At 28.2% G+C, this 22,215-nt stretch overlaps 1 pseudogene; it reads right to left on the bottom strand.

Annotated features, from left to right (window-relative positions):
• The window catches only part of LOC105617333, a 163,099-nt pseudogene that overhangs the window by 37,642 nt on the left and 103,242 nt on the right, over positions 1-22,215 (bottom strand).

The following is a 22,215-nucleotide window of genomic DNA, read 5'->3' as shown; positions in this document are numbered from 1 at the left end:
AATTACTCTCTCTCTCTCTCTCTCTCTCTCTCTCTCTCTTTCATTGTAACATACAGCCTTCGAATTTTTGCCACGATAATTCAACATGGGTCACAATGGACGAACCTACAACCTCCAAATAACCAATCTGACTCTTCATCGGGTCAGTGTTTATTTGACACATGTAGTTGCCTCGATCTCTCTCACGAACATCACGTATATGTAGCAGCCACGTTTTGTGCTCGCTGTGCGTGACACCGATTCTGTGATTCTTCGTTATAACGTGATTGGCTATCGTCAGGATGGTTTGCGTGTCCACTCGCAGCCATGCCACCTGAAACAGAAAGCCGGTACGCCGCTTCAATCGTCTGGAACCCATCCATCACTTCAGCCTTTTGTTTTCCCGACCGGTGATCGGTGTTATGCGACACCGCGAAAACGCATGTAATCCGTTTCCGCTTCGGAGTAATTAGAACTTTCTGACGTTGAAAATATTTCATATTGTAAAAATTGATTCGATTTTATTATCGTTGCACACAAATTCTTCTCTCCTCCCTCTTCTGAATGCGGAGTACTTTGAGTCAAGACTCACAATTAAAATGATATTACATGTCTCATTTTCAATGATATTATTGTAATCATTCATACTTGTCATGCCTAAATCACAACGTTTAACGCATATAATCTTTGAAAAATTGGAGCTCTCTTCCACCATTTTGTTCCTTTTTATTGACTGCGTTTAATAGACTCAACAGTTGAGTGAGCACTCGCTGCTATTTATGGTATGTTCTAGAGTTATTCTTCTAGATCTAAAATTCTGATTGCAACAGTATAAAAAGAGAAATATAATTTTATTATAGTCTACACTATTTAGGTTATCGTTGTAGTTGAGTTCAATAAAAACATCAATATCACAAATTGCACAATAAGTGCTATCCTTTAATTCTTTTCCTTATGTTGAGGAAAATAAAGAAAATAAGCCGATTCTAGAAGGGACTCAGCTATCAGGAAACAATTTTAAATACTTTTTAATAAACTAAAAAACTAATAAATATATTTTTTGTATTAAAGCTTAAATATACAATAAATTTTTGTTTGAAATTTGTTGCCTTTTTGACACATCAGAAATCATATAACAGATTGTTCAAAATTTGTTCCTGCAAACTTGGCTGGTGATATAGATGATATAGATTTTTAATTAAGTTAATTTCATTTTATTCTAACTTAAATAGATTTTAATTATATGTATCACAAATGATATTAGAAATACTATACAAAGTAAGATAAAAATGTAAAAATATAAATTATATGTTATAAGCCGACAGTTATTCCAAAAAAAGGAAATAAATAAATTAAATAAATAAATAAACAATATTAAGATCTTTATTTTAGACCGCATATGTGAGAAACACAATCAATACTAGAAATTTAAAATGCCCATTATGATTGATACGCTATACATGTACTTGCATTTATACCATATCTTTTCGAATTGCGCATCGAATTGTTTTTCCGGACTTATAAATGCAATTAAAACTACTCTAGTAATCACGAAAATAAATTGACAAGCAAATTTAATAATTTGATTTTACCATCAAGCATCATATTATAAAAATGTTAATATGTTAATATGTTGGAACTGCTAATAAATTATATTATAAAAAAAATAAAGATATTAGCGAAAGATATTATCTCGGTCGGGACTTGAACCCGGATCTCTTGTATTCCATACGAACATCCTAAGCCATTAGATCATCAAGGTCTTAGTAATATTATTTTCAATATATTAACATCTTTATATATAATATGATGCTTGATGATAGCATCAAATTATTAAAATTGTTTGTCAATTTATTTTCGCGATTACTAGAGTAGTTTTAATTGCGTTTATAAGTCCAGAAAAACAATTCGGCGCGCAATTCAAAGACTACAATATGATATATATGCAAGTATAATACATATGCAAGTATATATAGCATATATTAGTAATTCCAGATTGAACTATTTAAAACAATGAAGATCCAGCTTCGATCGTAATAGGCATTTTAAATGTCTTTTCTAGTACTAATAAATAAATAAAAAATCATTAATGGATGTAATTGTTAAATATTAAAAAATTAGAGACTTGATTAGTCTGGAAAAGAAAATTGTACATTAACCCAATAAAAGATCAAGTAATGTGATAACGTGGAAATTGACTACCCTATCCACAAATCGTAGTTGAACATTGTTGCTATTCAAATGTTTCTACATAGCGTTATTGTGAGGCATACTACAATCGGTAAATGCAGCTTTGTTGGCATTGAATTGCGGACTAGCAGGCTTAGGAGTTATCTATTGATGGATGACGTAATGACTTTAATGACAAAGCGTCATTGGATCCTCAAATCCGACGAGTTTCCATCGGATGAGTCCTACCATCGAACACTTTGTCGATCTACAATTGCACATGCATTTTGTATGAAGCTAGAATTGTCGTACGTATACAAAGACGGTTCAGTGCGTTGTCTATTCCTTTATCCAGATGACAATGTCTGATTCTGTTTCAAAGATGACATCTCGTACGCAGAGTAAGTCATCTACAAACATTTTAAGATTTAAAGGATATCTTATAAAATTGTTGGAAAAACCGATATGATATCTATACAATTTCTTATTTTTTGTTTTATAGTCATTTATTGTTTTAATATTTGGCAACGAGATGCGTAAAACTTAATTATTAATTAAAAAAAAAAGAAAAATAAACAATCTACTGTCAAATTCAATCTCGAAACAATATGGAATGCAGTCCAATGTCTCCTCATAACATTTTTCAATAAAATATATATTATAGTAAAAATATATATTATAGTAAAAATTGCTTAAAAATTAAAATTACTTATCAGATACTCTTTGTTATAATATCTACTTTGTTATAATATTTACTAATCTCTTACAAGGAGTTTAAACTAAAATGGTCGAATTTTTAAAAAACTTATTCTAGCTTTTATATATCACAAATGATTGAATCTCTTAATAACTATTGAAAACATAACTTAACGCTCAATAATCTTATTCATTTGTTCATAAAATTTTGTATTGACAGAGTTTTATAAGAATAATGTTAATGAAAGTAGTTTTACTATTAACCAAAGTGTTTGTTAGAAAAAAAAGACATAAAGTCAAACAAATTGAATTTTACAAATTAATATTATGAAAAATTGGAACTGCCTGATATTTATTACAAATATCAATTTTCAATCTATAAATTTAATAGATTTTAAAAAATATTTTTATTCGAGCGCTTAGCCAGATATAACCTGCTGCAAAATATCAAAATAGTAGCCCATCGCGAAGTATTAATTGCATCGTGAAATAATAAAAAATATTAGAATATCAGATGTGTATATGTCCGTGTGTGTGTTAATTGAGAGTAAACATTTTTAGGCTATATTACATTTAAATTGACTATACCATGTACATTCTAATCAATAAATTTTGCATAGTTGATAGCATACACAATTTATATGCTTCAAAAGATAATTTAATAAAACTCTTTTTAAAAATTTTCAACATCTTTAGAATGTCTTTTAGAATACTAAAGATATATTTTCAAAGACATCTTAAAAAAGACGACTTTGGAGTGTTTTGTTTTATGTATCGTTTATTTATTTGAATAATTTCATAAATGTCGGTACTTTAATAAATGAGGATGACTTAAGAAATATTATGTGAAATTTATCGGTAAAACTATACTAAAAAATTAGAAAAATCCTATAACCCAGTTGATATAACAATGAGGTTGGAATAAAATGCCCAAGTATTGTATAAGTATATCATACAATCTTTGAACTTACCGTTGGCATCTTGCCACCGATCAGAATTTATGTCAGCTGCTTGAGAAGGGTATAAAGAGGAACAAAACAACGTTCGATAGAATGTTTGATAGAAGAGCAATAAATTTCTTACATAAGAATGCAAGAGAGGCAATCGCGGAAGAATAATAGCTTCTCACTCGTTGAGAATAAATAAAAAAATATACACATATGTATTTATAATTTATTTTAAATACATATTGTTACGTGTGTTGAAGATAAAATTTAGTCTACGTTCGAATGATGGCTCTCATCACGCGCTTTCACCGTCGATAAAATAACTGTTCCATCCCATTCTGATTTACGAACTGTCGTTAACGCCCAGTCAAGATAATTGCACTGAAACCTCAAGAATTCGTCCGACAAAGTCACCCCCTCCTTCCTCCGTTAAGAAGCCCCCGAGAAACTATTCCGACAGACCAGGAGCAAATTCTTGCGTCTATTTACAAAATCCTCTCTTTAATCTTTCTTCGAAACCTTCCTTTACTTTGTTCCGCTGCTACCCGATATTTTTCTATTTCGCCATTACATTTTCTTCTTTTTGTTCACTACTAATTGGATTATCGCGACTCGATTTTCTCCTCCTTCTCCACTGGCATAGTTTAGTTCTTTCTAATTCTCTTTGAGAGGAATTATTCCGCGATCCGATCCATATTTATTAATTCTTATTGTAAGGTAATATTCTTTGCAATGCGTTCTTTAATTGTAAAATTATGATTATTATTATTTCAATTTGATTGCGTTGCAAATCCGAAAGTAATCGCAGTCATATATCTTAAATAAATGTATCTAAAATAAATTACATATAAAATTATTATTATTTCGACATTTATAATTTTGATCGCAGTTAGTGCTTCTTCTTACTTGATTAATTAATTCTTGTTTCTATAATCCACTGATATATGTATCTTATAAATCATAATATGAATTATACACAATTTTGTGAATTTTAGAGTATATTACTAAGAATGTGCAAAATGAAAACTCACTTTCTGATCTGTTTCATTTTCTATATTTTTTTTCTTATGATTCTTGAGAAAAATTATTACGAAGATAAACAGTTATTTCTATATGCCTAAATTTGTTTTATACGACAGGAATTTCAATTTTGATTTATTCTACGTTGAAAAGCTTCTATTATCAAAATCAGAAATTGTGCATTAGATGAAGATATCAAGTTTACGTTAAGTTATTAGTTACTAAAGAACGAACGGTAGCTTCCACTAATGACTGAATCATGTCCTCGAAAGTTTCACTTCTTGTCGCTAGAAAGTAATCATGCAGGCTATGCTTTAACCAAATTTATAAGAAAGAGATTAATGAAGACCATCAATTTGCTAATGTTTCAGGAATAGATCGAAAAATCGTTAACCGTTAACAATCGGGACCAATGCACTTTTCATGCATTTTCTCACTCGTGGGTCGAGTCGGTCGAAACAGTTGACGTTTATACACGTCTTTGTAATTTTGCGAGATGTTAAGAGCTATATTTACGGCTACACGATAACAATAGCAACACGTTCGACGTATTTAATCAAGTGACTATGCTCGTACGCTTACGCTTTAACGAATCGTCTCGTAATCGTCACGCGTGCGATTAACGCGCGTTACCGAGTGAACAAAGGACATACTTTCTCTTGCAGATATTTCTCTCGTTGTCGTTTAACTGCAGCTCTCTGCCTTTAGTTCATTTCAATTATAATTTTCTCAATAGATACTAAAATTACAAAAATATAAAAAAATATAAAAAGATATGGTAAAAAAAAGAAAACATGGCTTATTTATTATAACCCATAAAAATTGTCATATTTAGTTAATTGCAAAATAAAATAGAAGATATAAAGAAAGAAAAAAAATATACTTTTATTTTTTGACAATCATCAAAATTGCAAAATTAATATTATAAAAATATTAAAAAATTTCATTGCCTGCGTTTAGCAGGAAAAATAGTTTTGCAACTGTTGTAAAATTCATTAATAATCGAATGCTATAATATTTAGATTCAGTATATTTAGATTCAAAGAACTAAAAACAAGAATCATATTAAAAAATTTTACAATAGTTGCGAAGCTTTTTTTTTTACTAATGCAGCCAAAATACTAAAACTCATTTTTTTGAAAACTATGTTATTTTAATTAGATCATTATTGTAGCGAATGAGTAATATACACTGGGAGGAAAATGTACTAAATTTTAATGAATATTTGTTCGAATAGCGTCAGTTGAATATTTACTAAATGTAAACATATATTTATTTGGTACAAGAACCATTAATTTGATTTATTTATTATTATATTTTATTTAAAATACTAATATAACATTTATTTACGGAATATTTATTTTCCATATTTAAATAAATGTTATATTAGTATTTAAAATATTATTATATTTAAACAATAATTTATTAAAATTTAGTGTATTTTTCATTTTATATATAGCTAAGATGAGTATACTTCTCATTTCGTTTTTCTGTAACCAATTAATTTATTTAAAAAATGTCGAAATACATAAGTTAATTTTTGTTTTAGATGAATGTATATATAATATATTGTAATAAATTCAATTATACTGCTTCAATTTCTCAATTAAAGTCAACTAGCTTTTGCTGGAATTCTTTAATTCTTTTACAATTGTGTTTTGTTTTTTAATTTGAGTATTTTTCGAGAAATTGCAATTAAAAAACTTAATTAAAGTATTATATATTTAATTAAATACTTAATTAAAATTCGGAAGGTAGTTTAAAACTTTACTTTTGAAAATGTTCGAAATGTTCTCCATTAGTTCTCTATACAATTTTGAAGCCACTGTTCGAAAATATTACAGACTTTTTGGAACATTTCCTGCGTTCTGCTGCACTATCTTTTTACGTAGATCTTGTATGGAATTTAATGTCGTGAAATAAATTTTACTTTTCAAATGTCTCCAAAGAAAGAAATTTAATGGAATAAGATTAGATGATTTTGCAGGCCACTCAGTGCGGATTCATTTTTATTTTTTATATCTAATAGCGAATTGACGGTTAAAAGTACTAATACGCATTTGATGCATATTAAAACTATTGAACATAAATAGACTATTAATATAATGCTTGTAAATAAAGATGTATATTTTATATTAAAAAAAATGGAATTTTCGATTTTTGATTTCTATAATAACGAATTGGTTGGATGCATTTAATGTGCATTGATGCGCATTATATTATATTAAAACTGTTGAACATAAATGGACTATTAATTTAATGCAAATAAATACAAATAAAGATATACATTTTATAAAATATTGAACCATGAAATTCCTCGATACACTTTTGTGCTATTTGATAAAATGTGTATTGCATTTTATCATTCAAGAAATATTTGCATTTTACTTTTACACTTATTGTCAATAGCGATAACATTCTAGGGTTAAAAATAAAATTGACGTATTTCGGCATATTTCGCACAAATCAGGTTACTAAAAAAAACAAAGTAGAAAGTTTCCGTTGGCTGACTCTGTATTTGTAATGTGAAAGATACAAACGCGTCAACATTTTTCGACATTTCAAATTCTTGATTCTGAATTTCGAATATATTTTGCTCTTCTCTTCTCTCTCTCTCTCTCTCTCTCTCTCTCTCTCTCTGTTTCTCTCTTCCCCTTCCTCCTACCGCGGCAAAACTCGTTCGTCGTGCTCGGCTGACCGATATCTGACGCGCTTTTCGAAAATCGCTGATGCGTGTTCATCGTGCGAACATAAAATCTGCATTGAAATCCACCGGTCGAGAACGGCAATATGTCTCACGTCCGGACATAGTCAGCCATGAAATACTCGTGCAGAGTGCGTCAACGGAGCGTCTGAAATTCATTGTCCACGGCGTTGGCCATGACGGTTTAACGTCCGTTGCCTATATGTGATCATAGAAGCGCGTAAAATAGAAACCACGTGCCAAATATGCGTCTTTTCCCTTCATCAGATTTGACGAGCGCATCGATCGAGCGTATTCCCGATTCCTTAAACGTGTTCCGTGTATGAAGTCATATTTTATCACGGTAGGATTATTCAATAACATGGAAGGGTTTCCCTGTTTTTCGATCGATATTTGTCTTCTTTCACGTGAAGGAACGTTCTATATGATTTTCGGCTGATCTGCTCTGACAGATTTATATGGTATCTCTACAAAACGAAATATTCAGCCAAATGTAAAAACAAATCTTCATACGTATGGAAGGAAGAGATGAAAAAAGAACAATTAATTAAAAAAAGATTTTGTGCTGTGCACGTACATACACAAACGATTTTACTGAAAGTATCTAAAAATTAGTTAAATACAGACCTGAAAATAATTTTGTTGGAATCAAAATTATTATGTAGGAACCTCAACTATGACAAGCAATGCTACAAAAAGTTTTAAAATTCTAGTAATCAGTTTGAGCGACTTATAATATTTATAACAGAATATAAATATATTTTAGAAGTCTTTATTTATAAAATAAAAAATAATGAGATTCAATGAAGATATTTTTATCGAAATATTTTATTGAAAATGCAAAAATACAAAAGTGAAAATGAAAGATAAACAAAAATTGATAAATATGAATGCCACTATTAGGAAAAGTTATTAAATATATCAATAAAAAATGATATTAAACTAATAAAGTTCTTATAACAAAAACTAAAACATTATTATGTTTATACAATAAATATATATTTTGTTTATATCGAGAGATTATATTATTTATCTCTAATATATATAATTATTTTGATTCAAAAAATTATTTTCAGATCTGCATCTAGCTAAATTTTTAAATAATTCAATGAAATAATCCTTTCGATGTATGCTAACAAGCGTGTAAGTACGTGTACGTCGCTGCAATGTATATAATTTTGGTTTAGCGTATAAAACATGATTTACATGGAACGAACGCGCCCGCTACGTCCCGATTTATGACATCGTCGTAAAGTGAACAGCGTTCCATTATCTTCCGCTTCCGCCGTTTCATCCCGCCACCACTTTCGCGCCTCTCTAACGCGCAAACTGCAAGTACTGTCAATCACTCACCCTCGCAAATCACATCCTCTCTCATGCTAGGGAGACGTTAACAAGGTGACTGCGCCTTAAATATTTCAGCACGTCCTTTTTTTTTCTATTCCTCTCTTCCACCAGTCATTCTTTCGACTTCCATTTCCGTGCTGTGTCAATGGCGACAGAATGCAAATTTGTTCGTGTCCATCGTCCGGCATCGGTACTACTACTAATCGATTGATTGCCGCCTCTCGCCAGTCTCGCCTCGAGGCATTGATGCATTCGTGCGATTAATTTCATCGGAGACGACGCGCGTCGCCATTTACATGTCATCGATGTAAGGGCTTTTTTAGATATAAGACAAATCGGTCCGCAATAAGAATCGCATGTAAGAATGCACAAGGGATAAAAAAGAACATAAATACCTGAGAAATATGTCTATTTTATTTTACTAATTATTTATTAATTAATAAGGAATTGACACGTCATTTGCTTTTAATACACATTCTATTCTTGGTGAAATAGTCACATAATATGCTTAAATGGTTACCAGTATTATACTATTCTTTTAAAACGTAAAACGTTCTTCAATTTCTTATACATATAAATGATATTGGAGGAAAAAATTTTCTTATTACTCTATTTTCTAAAATTGTTCTCTGCTTTTTAATCTTTAATATCTTTCGTAGTCAATCACCTAATTTAAATATCATTTGTAGATTGAAGAACAGATTGAAAACAGATTTTCTCCTCCAATATATTTTAATTAGACTATATTCTGCTAGAATGATATAATATTGCATTGTAATGATTATTACATTATTCAAATATCAAGTATCATGTATAATTATATTTTAATGAGAAATAAAACCTGCATTAATTTTAGAATGCTATTGATATTGATACAGTGACAGATTTCTAACTTAACAACTTAATTAACTTTAATAATTAGAAAAAGAAAACTTAAACGATTAATATTTTAGTGTCGAATGAGCATAATTTGATTGAAATTGAAGGTGAAGAGTGTCTTCTATACATTCGACCTATGCAGATAATGATTTTTCATTTGCTTTAATTGTTCAAACGACTGAATATTTGACATTATCAACAACAGTTAATATTTTTAATAATAAAAATATAATTTTTAAATCGGACTCTCAAACTTTACAACAATAAATAACAATAAAATTAAAGCTAATGAAAGTCAGCGCAGAAATAGGTGCACAGAAATAGGTATTAATTCATGTAAAATACTTCCAATTGATAGATGATGTGCAGTTTTATTCCGAAATTTTGAACATTTCCATTTTTTCTCTCTTTGGAGTCATCATCAGCAAGTTAAACATAATTAACGATCAATGTTGATTAAACAATCTGTTCTTGATGAATCATTATCAGATTCCCAAGACTAAAGCGAAATCCGATATATAAAATCGGATATATAAAATCTGATATATAAAAATTGAAAAATTGAAACAAATGTAGTAAAGAGAACAATTCTTAAAAATTTGAGTAACTCACCTCAAACAGACGTCAATCATATCATGAAGCTTTGGTAAAAAAAATTCTCTTATTAATAAATTAATCGCTAAGAGCGATATAAATAGTTAACAGTTGACAATTCGGAGTCTCGAATGATTTTAGCGCACATTTCAATCTTTCTGAGATCAAACCGTGATAAATACAAAAATTCGTATGTCATAAATAACAAATTACAAGAACATATATATAGACATTGTGTATAAAATATTCAACTTAACTCGAGTCATAAAATAAAATTCTTAAGAGTGGAACATATAAAATATAGGATAAGTATAGGATAAATATAAAATGAGTTAATTGGTCAATTTCATTAACATCGTACAAGCATGATGAAGTCCATCAGTGTCTGAATAGATTCAAATCATTTTTTTGCATAAGGATATGTGTTTTCTCAGAAATTAAGCGTTTATTTAAGAATTTCTCATGATCCAGGATTTGGACATTCTCTCAATCAAAATCGTGATTGAATTCAATTCTGTGATCCGTTACTGATCTGTTGGTAGTATTCCAATTAATATGATTGCAATGTTCTGCAATTCTAGAGTTTAATTTTCTACTCATTTGACCGACATACAAAGCATCATAATCTTTACATTCTATTTTAAATGTACATTCTTATTACAGTTTTTTGGAAAAATGTCCTTCTGGATCTTAATGAACATATTAAGCTTATTAGTAACAAAGATTCTATATTGCAATAACTATTTTCTTCTGTAAGCGAATGTAATTATCATTTTAATTAAAATGATAAAATTATATTTGCTTAATAGAAGAAAATAGTTATTACGATATAGAATCTTCATTATTTGATTGAGATTTTGTAAGACTGTAAGACGTATGGAAAACACGGAATTTCCAGATTCATGTATTTCCTGACTTCAATCTTCGCAAGTCTATTATAGAAACTTCTCGATGTAAATATATAACAATTATTGAATAGTTTCTGTAAGCAAGAATGATTATGACAAAATGTTTTAAAAAATTTGGTATTTGATATTTTTAAGTACATAAAAATTTTGCAAAAAAAATATTCTTTAATAAAGTAAAGTATGATCTCTGCACGTTTAAGCTATAGAGACGCTCCTGAGCCAGAGCGTCACGTGAGCGCCCAGCGGCTCGACCGCCGAGCCTCAAGCAGTAGCAAGGGTAGCGCGCCGGAATCGGCCCAAAATGTGCAAATCTTTGCACTGATCTATTATGTTAAAATTAACGCCAGAGAGAGAAAGAGAGACAGAGAGAGAGGGGGGAGGGCGCCTTTGTTTTCATGTAAAATTTAGATTCCTCTCATTTATAATAAATTAGTTAGTCGCAAAAATCTTTACAACCAACACCACTCTCTATACCTCGGTCGGGAATCGAATCCGGATTTCTTGTATTTCGTACGAAAAAATGTTTATATTATAATTTTATATAATTACATATACAACATTTTGATAATTATGAACTTTAAGACACCGTGTCGACGACCTTGACCTTGACATATAGTGTCAAAATCATGATCTTGAGTAACCTCCAACAGGTTTTAGGAAGCTGTTGTTCTTTGTTAAAAGTTTGAAAAATGATATCTCTTTTCTACTATATGAAAAGGAGGAAAGTGGGTGGGCTTAACCTAAAATGCCTAACCTAAAACCTGCAGCAGGTCACTCAAAATTATAACAACATATGTCAAAGTGAAATGAAAGTTACTTCGCGTGGAAAATCGCGTGGAAAATAAAATACATTTTAAAGCAAAAAATTTCTGTTTTATATAGTAAAAAAAAGACATTTTTCAAACTTTTTTTGTTAACTTTTTAATGAAAGATGATCGTCATCTAAAACCTATTGGAGGTCACTCAGAGACACGATCTTAACAACATATATCAAGATCATCGACGCGGTGTCCATTAAATATAATTACAATATCTTTTCTGGGATTGATTAAATAGATTAAAAATAAAACCAGAAAATTTAAAAATGATATATTAGGATTATATTTTTTTCTATTACATACAAAATATATATATGTTTTATTAAAAAGCATATATATGATGGATTATGTACTTTATCTACATACATTTTATATTCAATTACTATAATATATTTATGTTACATTGATATCAAAACCATTTTTCTCATGCATTAGAGAAATCTATATTATATACCGATAATAAAATCATAAGGACAGATAAAGCTTCGCTGTAGAACTGGAAAAAATATGCTTTCATTATACTTAATATAAAATATTTATGTTAAAATGAGAACAAAATTAATAGAAAAGAATTTTAAATGTAAATTAATAATAAAAAATATAAAAATGCAGTTAATCCTTTGAGAGATTTTTCTTTTAAAAAAATTATTACTAATCATCTATGGGCTTTCTTTGCTGATTACGATTTTGATGTCAGAATTATAAAATTCAAAATGGCGCAACCAATATGGCGACTATTTTAGGTTAAATTTACGGTTTTTGGTTCAATTTGCACGAAACTGGATATATGAAAGTTTTCGAAGTCGCTGATTACGATTCCGACGTCAGAATTATGAAATTCAAAATGACGGATTCAATATGACGACTATTTCGGTCTAAATTCGAAGTTTTTTATTCAAATTCTATAAAAATATCAATTTTCCAAAATTTCAAAAATTTTCTTCGGAAAAACTAGCAAGTAGAAATTTCTGAAAAAAATATATGTATATTATAGTTTCAGATATGAAGTACACGCATAAAAATTTTCAGAGATCCAGCATTTCACATTTAAGAACAGTCGAATTTATTCTGAAAAAACGAATTTTTTTACATTAATTGTTTATAACAAAATTGCAAATAAATAAATTAACGTAGTTTTTCGAAAGTTGCATAACTTAGATTCCTAAGAGTTTAAAAAGTACTCATATGCTCATACAAACTGCAAAATAGATCAGAAATATGGAAAAAAAATAAGAAAGATAAGTCCTTCAAAGGGTTAACTGAGAAATTATTTCAATATTATATTGTTATTTAGATATTTATATAATTTACAAAATTGTAGAAATATTTATTGTTTATTATATGTGTACATTCTATTACATATATGCTTATAGGGGAGACCGGGTCAGTTGACTATAAGGATCAATTGATTATAGGAGTAAGTAGAATAATTGAGGCTACATTAAAAACAAAATACGCAAAACACGTATAAACGCGTCTGAGCAGCAGCGACTGCCTCAGTCTGCTGTAACATCTTGTTGCGAACACATCTATGATAGTAGTTACACTACAATTTTAAAAAATCGTATACCTAAATAAATATTTTCATTCTTAAAGTTTTTACAATCATATGTGATTGTCTGAAATGTTTGATTTCTATTTAAATCTAAAGTGTAGTTCTTATTCAATAAAGTCCAAGATATTTTTTTATTGTCTTTGTTATCGTACATTATTAATGTTTTTAAAAAATGAATAGATGGGGATAGCAAATTAATCACAGCATGAAACTGTATGACTCTTTAGTGATGACTCTTATAGTACTTATTCAAAATTTTATTCCTTTAAAAAGATTTTTCTCAGTGGTATGAAAAAGTGGGAGAATTGTGCGTAGCGGGTAATTGTGCGCATCCTGATTTTGTATTTTTCCAATAGAAGACATCACCATGGTGAAATTTTTACGCAGGAAGTCGTCCTTTTAAAATATAACTACAAAAGATACAACGTAGATACATTGCCAGAGAAATATAAAAAAATGAAATCATGTCTTTTCTTGTTATTTTAGCATTCAGAAAATAAGGTGGTAAATTCGTATTTTTAATTTGTTTATTTAAAGTTACGTACATTATTAAAGTATATTATTATGTGCATCTTTTGAGCTTATTTATTAAGTTTGATTAGGAATGGTTGAAGTAATTATATTTCATACTTGGTCAGACAGGCAACTGCGCAAGCGTTTTGAAATGCACAATTACCCAACTTCCATATACTGTATGACTAGCACTAATTTTTTCGTTTCTTCTTGATATTACTATTTTATTTTGCCATTTCATTTTACCAAAGTCTATATGCATTATTATTATAATAGTTGTATTTTTTCTTAATGTATACAATATATATTTAAAATATGTTTAATATATATACTTATATTCCAATGTAATAAAAGTATTGTACGTCCTGATTTCTTTGTCAACATTTCATTCATTTCTTACTTTTTGTTTTGCGCATAATTACCCGATACACAAAAAATTTTTTCGCTTTTCCATTTTTTTCCTTTTGGTTAAATATCTTACTGAATGAAAATCTTCGATGAAAATACGATGAGAATACATAATAATAGAAGAATGTTTATAGTTTCTATTATATCGCCATACTTATATCGCTTTACCATACTTATATACTTTAAACTTGGAAAATCATTCCCTGACAATAAATTTCCTTTAGGTACGTACAGTTCCCCCACTTTCCTCTAAATGTTGTAAGTTTAGTTTCCTCATGTCCAATCTCGAAAACTAGGCTCATTCGACGTGTTTTTGCACAAAATGAACAAAATTTTATAAAAAGAAGCATTGTTCTGCGAAGCGAATGTTTGTGTTTAAAATATATTTTTATAAAATCTTATTAATATATAATCAAAGATGTAGCTTAAAATAAAATACATTAATCTTTATTTTAATAATCTTAGTCAAATTGCCCCGGTTCCGAAGTTGAATTAGAAGGAATGTATTAGAAAAATGCATTTTTTTCATTAGTTATTAGTTTCCCCTTATTTTTAAAATATTATTAGGTAATCAAATGTATGTAGTAACTGGTGTAGAATTCATTTTTTCATTAGATCTCTTAATTTCGTCTGTGAAAATTCGAAATTGAAAAATGAGTCTATAAGCCCCGGTTTCCCCTATTTTAATAATATAATTAATATTGGACGTACCGCGTGAACGAAATTATATCCAAAATGGAAAAATCCGATGCCAAATTTCACTTCCTTTAGTTTTATTTGCAACATAAATTGTAAAATCTAATTGAAATAAATAATTGAATAAACGTCAGTTATACATTACTTTTCATGAAATTTCAGACATTAGCATAAATTTAAATGGTCATAAAATTAAAACATCAATTACGTTACATTGTTAAATATGAAAAGAGCAATTCAATCTCTTAAATTTATCTATCATGTTTCCATCATACTAGATTATCGAATTCAACAATAATCGATCTTTCAATCGTTTACGAATAAATTCGTATACTCAGTGAAGCATTCATCGGACATCGCACAATGCACGTGTAACTTTTCTTCAGTTATTTGATATATAATATACTTATTTATGACAACGGAAGAATGCTTTAGCAGCCGAAACATGTAATAATTATTGTTTCAATTTTAATTTAATTTAATTATAGTCAATTTTTATTTCAAAACATTTTTTAACTTTTTATTTATGCGAACTTTATACCGACTCTTACATGCCTTTTCCATTATTTTTATTGTTAATTTTGACATCAAGTGTCCTTGTATTGTTTAATTAATCCTTAAGTTAAATAATATTTTGTTATTTTTAACTTCAATACGTGTCAAAATTAATCAATTTTTCAGTTTCAAAGTGTAAGCAGCGTCCATATTAATAAGTACATTTGAAACAAATTTAATATTAAACTAAATAATACTAATTGCAAAAGTTTTAGAGATTATTTTCAATTTTATATGCTACAATGCATAGTGTTTATTTTAAAGAAAATTTATATAATCGATAAATTTCAAATGTTCGCTTTCAATAAAATAAAAAAATTAAAACGTTTTCTAGTCTATATATTCTTAGCTATAATATTAGTATGCATTGCACAAGTATCTTAAAATATATAAGAGTATAATACAATTGTTATTCTATAATGTCTTAATTTTTTGTATAATCGTTGGATAAAATTTATGCAAGTGTCCAAACTTCCATGAGCGATAGTAAAATTATGCATAGAATAGTTAAAATTTTGTGTAACATTTTATGGTAATTATTTACCTGTTCACGTAAGTTCACTTCATCGAGATTATAATTGGATAATTCATCAAGAATTGTTACTGTCTCATTTATCTGAAATTATTTTTACAATACAAAAATTTGTAGTAAAATTTAAAATTTTGCACCCAATAAATAAGGTTGCGTTATTTCGAAGAAAACTTCGTAAATTTATTGTTGCGAAATTGTTGCTTGTGCTTATTATTCTAGTTATAAATAATTAGTAATGTTTTAATTCTACATTGAAAGAAAAGATTGGTGCAACAATTTAGATAGTAAAATATGACATAACATTTTTAATTGACTGCAGCAACTAGTTTTTGGTTGTAGCAGGAAATTTTTAGTTGACCTATCGAAATCATATACTGACATTGCTAATAAACTAATGCAACTAAAAATTTGCTGCTATAACCAAAAAAACTGGTTGTTGCAGATTAAAAATGTTATTCTATATTTTACTATCTAAATTATTGCAGCAATCAATCTTTTCTTTCAGTGTATTATACCTTACGGTAAATAGTTTGACATATGTAGTTTGACATATGTGAGAAAGAACGCGCTATGCAGAATAAAAAGCAAAATTTTATATAAAATGGTATAAATTAATTTAAATGTCCATATTTCGATTTGTTTATTTTCATCTGCAAGTATCAAATATATATTAGCATAGGAGACAACAGTGTGAAAAAAGCTCCATAGCATTAATGATAACATTTGTATGTTAAATATTTTATTTAGTTTGCGTGATATAAGACATAATTGTAGATGGACGTGCCTGTAAATAAATCATAATTGTTATAAGTAATCAAACTATAAAGACACATACGAGAAATAATTAAACAAAATATATTTTTAATCTCGAATTTGATTTAAAATACAGTTGTAATCGGTTCAAAATGTGCAATTATTCCACACAGTTGAAGTTAAATATGTACTTTTGTATAGATATATGTATATGCATATATATTATACATATATTATATACAGGACCGGCAACTTACCTCGCTTGTGGGTGTAAAATTTTTGACTGATAAAAGGAAAGGGGGAAGAGTACAAAACGATCTTTTTTTATTTTTTAGTTATTTTGTTGTCGACCATTTTTTTACAATTTTAAATTCCGCTCTGTCTAGTCGATAAGATCTTATTTATATTGGCCGTAACCGTATGCCGTAATTTGTAAAATTGATTAATCATATCCGAGTATTCCCTTCTCATTTAATTGTAAGAGAGGAATGCTCGATTGTGATTAGACTAGTGATAATGACATACACGTGATTATGGCTAATATAAATAATCTCTAAAAGTTGAATCTCTGCTATGCGCGCATTGCTATCACAAATATCGATCAACATACGCACATAATATTTTAAAAAGTTTACGTTTGATTTTTAATTCTTGGGATTCTTTAGTGTGGATTTCCACACTAAGCTAAATTTTGGATATGGAGTGCTTCATGATTCCACACTATAGTTGCCGGATCTGATTATACATATATATATATGTATATTATACACATCCCAATAAAAAATTTTTCATGAATACGTATAAATATATATAAATATACATAATAATATACATATAAACATATATAAATATTCATAAACATATATAATTATGTAAAATAATCCGTACAGCACGAAATATTGCAACAATATTATTATGAAAGATTGCAATATTTCATAAAACATTGTTGCAATATTACAATTCAGTAAATAAGTAGTCCCGCCACCAGAGGAATATGCTTCTTGTAAGAAGGATATGTCCAAAGGTCATATAGGAAGGAATACGCAAATCAAGTTAGCGAGAATAGCGAGTCTTCTCGGGAGATTCTCCAATCTTTTTCGAATTCTCTGGATGTTCTCCGGGTATCATGTCATTCTTGATTAACGTTCGGTAAATAATAAGGATGGAATGATATCTGGATGGCACTTGGGTAGGAAATATAGTCGGAACATAGTCCTGGATGTGCTTTCGAGACTCTCGAATATTGTAGAAAATATTACAATATATTGCAATATTTTCTACAAAATATTAAAATTACAATATTTTGCAATATTGTTGCAATTTCTGATAAATTGTTATAATTTCAATATTGCAGCGATATTTGTAATATTGCGCACTATTGAAGTATTGTTGCAATATTGCTGCAATATTTCGTGCTGTAGGAAAGAAAATCCATACATGTTCATATATCCTTTCTTCTTTAATAAAATTACTTTAAAAAATACTTTTTTTAGTTCAATAAAAATAATAATGATGCAAAAACATTAAAAATAGTTAAAGAGATAATTTTTGCGCTGTTAATTTAAAAAAAAATTAAGTTTGGAGAAATGTGAATGTTTAGTTAGGGGATCCCCCCTCCCCCTACCAATGACCTTGATCATAACTTGCGTTATGGTTATGGCCTTGAATAACCTCCAACAAGTTTTAACCGTCAATCGATTATTAGTTAAAAAATTATTTACAAAAAAGTTTGAAAAATAATGCCTCTTTTCTACTATAACAGAAGCAGAGAAGGTGGGATGGAACTCATTTCGCATGGAAAGTCGTACCCCTTAGCACAAAGGTAGATGAAGTGGAATTCCTTTTGCGAGGAAAGTCATTACATAAACAAGGAAGGATATAGAAATAGTTTTTAATATTACAACAAAAATTAGAAAAATTATGTTATTTTTTCAAACTTTTTTTATTAATAACTTTTTAACGAATAAAGAACGATGGTTAAAACTTGTTGAAAGTCATTCAGAATTATAATCTTAACGACTTATGTCAAGATAAAAGTCATTGGGAAGAGGGTCCTCTAATGTAAATAATTTCCAAATGTAAAAAAAATTGTTCATATACAATTATATATAATTTTATATATAATCTTATATGAATAATTTTTTTGTATTTCTCCAAACTTTATTATTTTTTTAAACAAATAGTACGAAAATTATCCTTTAAATTATTTTTAATGCTTTTGCATTATTATTATTATTTCTGTTATACCAAAAAGTAATTTTACAAAAGAAAGAAAAATGTACGAGCATGTATAGATATTTCATATATAACTATATATGTCAATAAATATTTATTTATATTTATGTATGTTTAAATATATTTATGTATATTCATACAGGCAAAATTTTTTACCGGCATTATATACAGGGTATGCCAGAATGGCTATCAAATACTTTGTGCACAGATAAAGCGGACTAAACTGAGTCGAAAAGTCCTTTACCATTTTACAATTTTAATACTTCACAAGATTAATTAAAAGTCATTGAATATTGTTAAATTTTTTATAATCTTTTACTCAAGTACCATCAACTTTACAGAAAAATAGCAACAAACCAAAATTATCATCTTATAAGGCTTATCTTCTTATAAGACTTTAAGAATTTTATCAGAATTTTTTAATATCATATTTTCTAATGGTGGTAAAAGTAGTTGTCAATAAGAAAATGCAGTACTAAAAAGTTGATAAAAAATTATTTAAAAATTTTTAGAGTTCTATAAGAAGAAAATAAACAATTTTTATCTCTTGAAGTTTTTTTGTAAAATTGATAATATTTGAAAAAAAAATTATGGAAGATCAATATTAAGCAATTTTTATAGCAATTAATGTCCAGAGTTGAGAAGCGTTACTTTTTCGTTACTTTTTATAATAAAACACGACGTTGCATTTTTTTATAACTAAACGCACTAAATATTATACTCGATAAAAGTTGATTTTTTTCAATCTTGGCACAACCTTAACATTTTATAAAAAATTGTAACATCATTATCAAATTGTTTATTATAAAAAGTAATGAAAAAAGTAATGCTTCCCAACTCTGTTAATATCTTATTAACTATTGTGAAAATTGTAAAATGATAGAAGATTTTTCGATTCAGTTTAGTCCGCTGTATCTATTGGGTTGTCCGGAAAGTTCGTGCCGATTTTGAAGGAAAATTGAAACGCAGATTTAAATTTTAGTATACATTTATTAGATTTAAATCTTTTGCGGCACGAATTTTCCGGAGAACCCAATACATAAGAGCATTTGGCAAAAAATTTCCGGACACTCTGTATACATATATATATATATATAGGTTTAAAATGATTTATTGCAGCATGATAGCCGAAACGTTTCTATGGAAATAATATATTTTTTATGTAATATTATCATTTGTTGTTTTGTAATATTAAATAATTAATATGTATACCTATGTGCCCCATGTACATACCAATTATCTTAGGTTTCTCTTATACAATACCTAGTAAATTATTAGTTTTTTGATATGTCTACATTAATATTTTTATATGTAGAATGATTAGAAGAATTATAGTGTAAAAAATCATGTAATTCTATTTTAAAAAGCGAAAATGACCATCATATCTTTTTGTTGTCACTATCTAGAAAAAATACGTAAAAAAACGTAACGAAGTCTGCCCCCCCTCCCCCACTCCTGATTGTTCCACTTTCGAAAACATTTTTTTTTAATTCTTTATACTTTTTGAGAAATTACACGATGAGGCATACTGTGCGCTCGTATATGTATAAATAGTATTTCTTTTTAAAAAATTACATTATAATCCATATATATTGTTTGCAATCCTTAACTCTCGTCATCTGTTGACGCACTAAAATACATCTGTTTTGTCTTCTATTTGCATCTTCGAAAAGATCAGAACAAAATGCTTGTAAACGATCATTGACTTGATGAAATCTGGAGCTTGTGTATCTGAATTGAATGAAAAAAATTTAGTTATCATGTCTTTTATTAAAAATAAGATATATGCATTATGGCATATATGCATATATATATATATATATATTATTTTTTTTTTTAATTTGCATTATTAATAATTAAAATCAGACTAAATAAAAATTTTGTTACTTATTTTTTATATATTATTAATTTTTAGAATTTTTTATTAACTTTTTAGTATTGTTTTCTTATTGGCAATTATTTTTTCAATATGAGAAAATGTAGTACTAAAAATTTTTTTTAAATTCTCAGAACTCTATGAGAAGAAAACAAACAATTTTTATTACTTCATGTTTTTCTTTATTGATAGTGCTTGAATAAAAAATTATTGAAAACCAATATTCGATGATTTTTAGTAATTAATATCTTATTAACTGTTGCACAAATTGCAAAATGATAAATGACTTTTCGATTCAGTTTAGTTCGCTCTATCAACGCACAAAATATTTGGCGGTCATTCTGGGACATTCTGTATACTAACCTAAGGATAGTTCCCCAAATCAGAGCACTTAAGATAATTACAAATTCTGGATAAAGTGTCGCAAATATTTGATTAATCATAACGAAATTTATTAGTGCATCAAACCATAGAAACATTTCATAAAGAAGTAATGCCACAGAAAAAAAAATGTATACAATCCATCCAATTATTATTCGAATTATCCAGTTATGCAGCCGTTGGTATTCTTTTGGCGCATCGAGTGCTTCCAATGTGTCATCTACTATGGAAAGTTTATGCAAGCACATTTTCAATTCCTAAAAAAAATATTAATCGATTATGTTACATTAAAGAAATAAATTATATTAGGACTTTCGAATTTTAAACAAAAGGATAAATATAGTAGGTTAATGGGAGTCAGCAACGATAAACGGCGCAATTATTTAGTGATAATCAATAATCAGATATTGGATTGATATCTTCTTTATTTTGAACGTTTCTCTTTTTGGAGTCCTCCTCAGCAAGAATGATACAAGTATAATTAGCTCACATGTCCATAATGCATAAGTCATTCGCATCTGACGTTTAGAAAAAAAATCTTATTAGAGTTATTAGAGAGATAGATGCTTAAACAATTTAAATGACTTACCATCACGGAACATGAAGCATTGTACAGAAGCTTTGTTGACAACATATTAAAACTTAAAAAG

Source organism: Atta cephalotes (genome assembly GCF_000143395.1).
Source record: "Atta cephalotes unplaced genomic scaffold scaffold00012, whole genome shotgun sequence".
NCBI lineage: Eukaryota > Metazoa > Arthropoda > Insecta > Hymenoptera > Formicidae > Atta > Atta cephalotes.
Note: the sequence above shows the minus strand (reverse complement) of the source record. Positions and strands in the feature narration are given on the sequence as shown.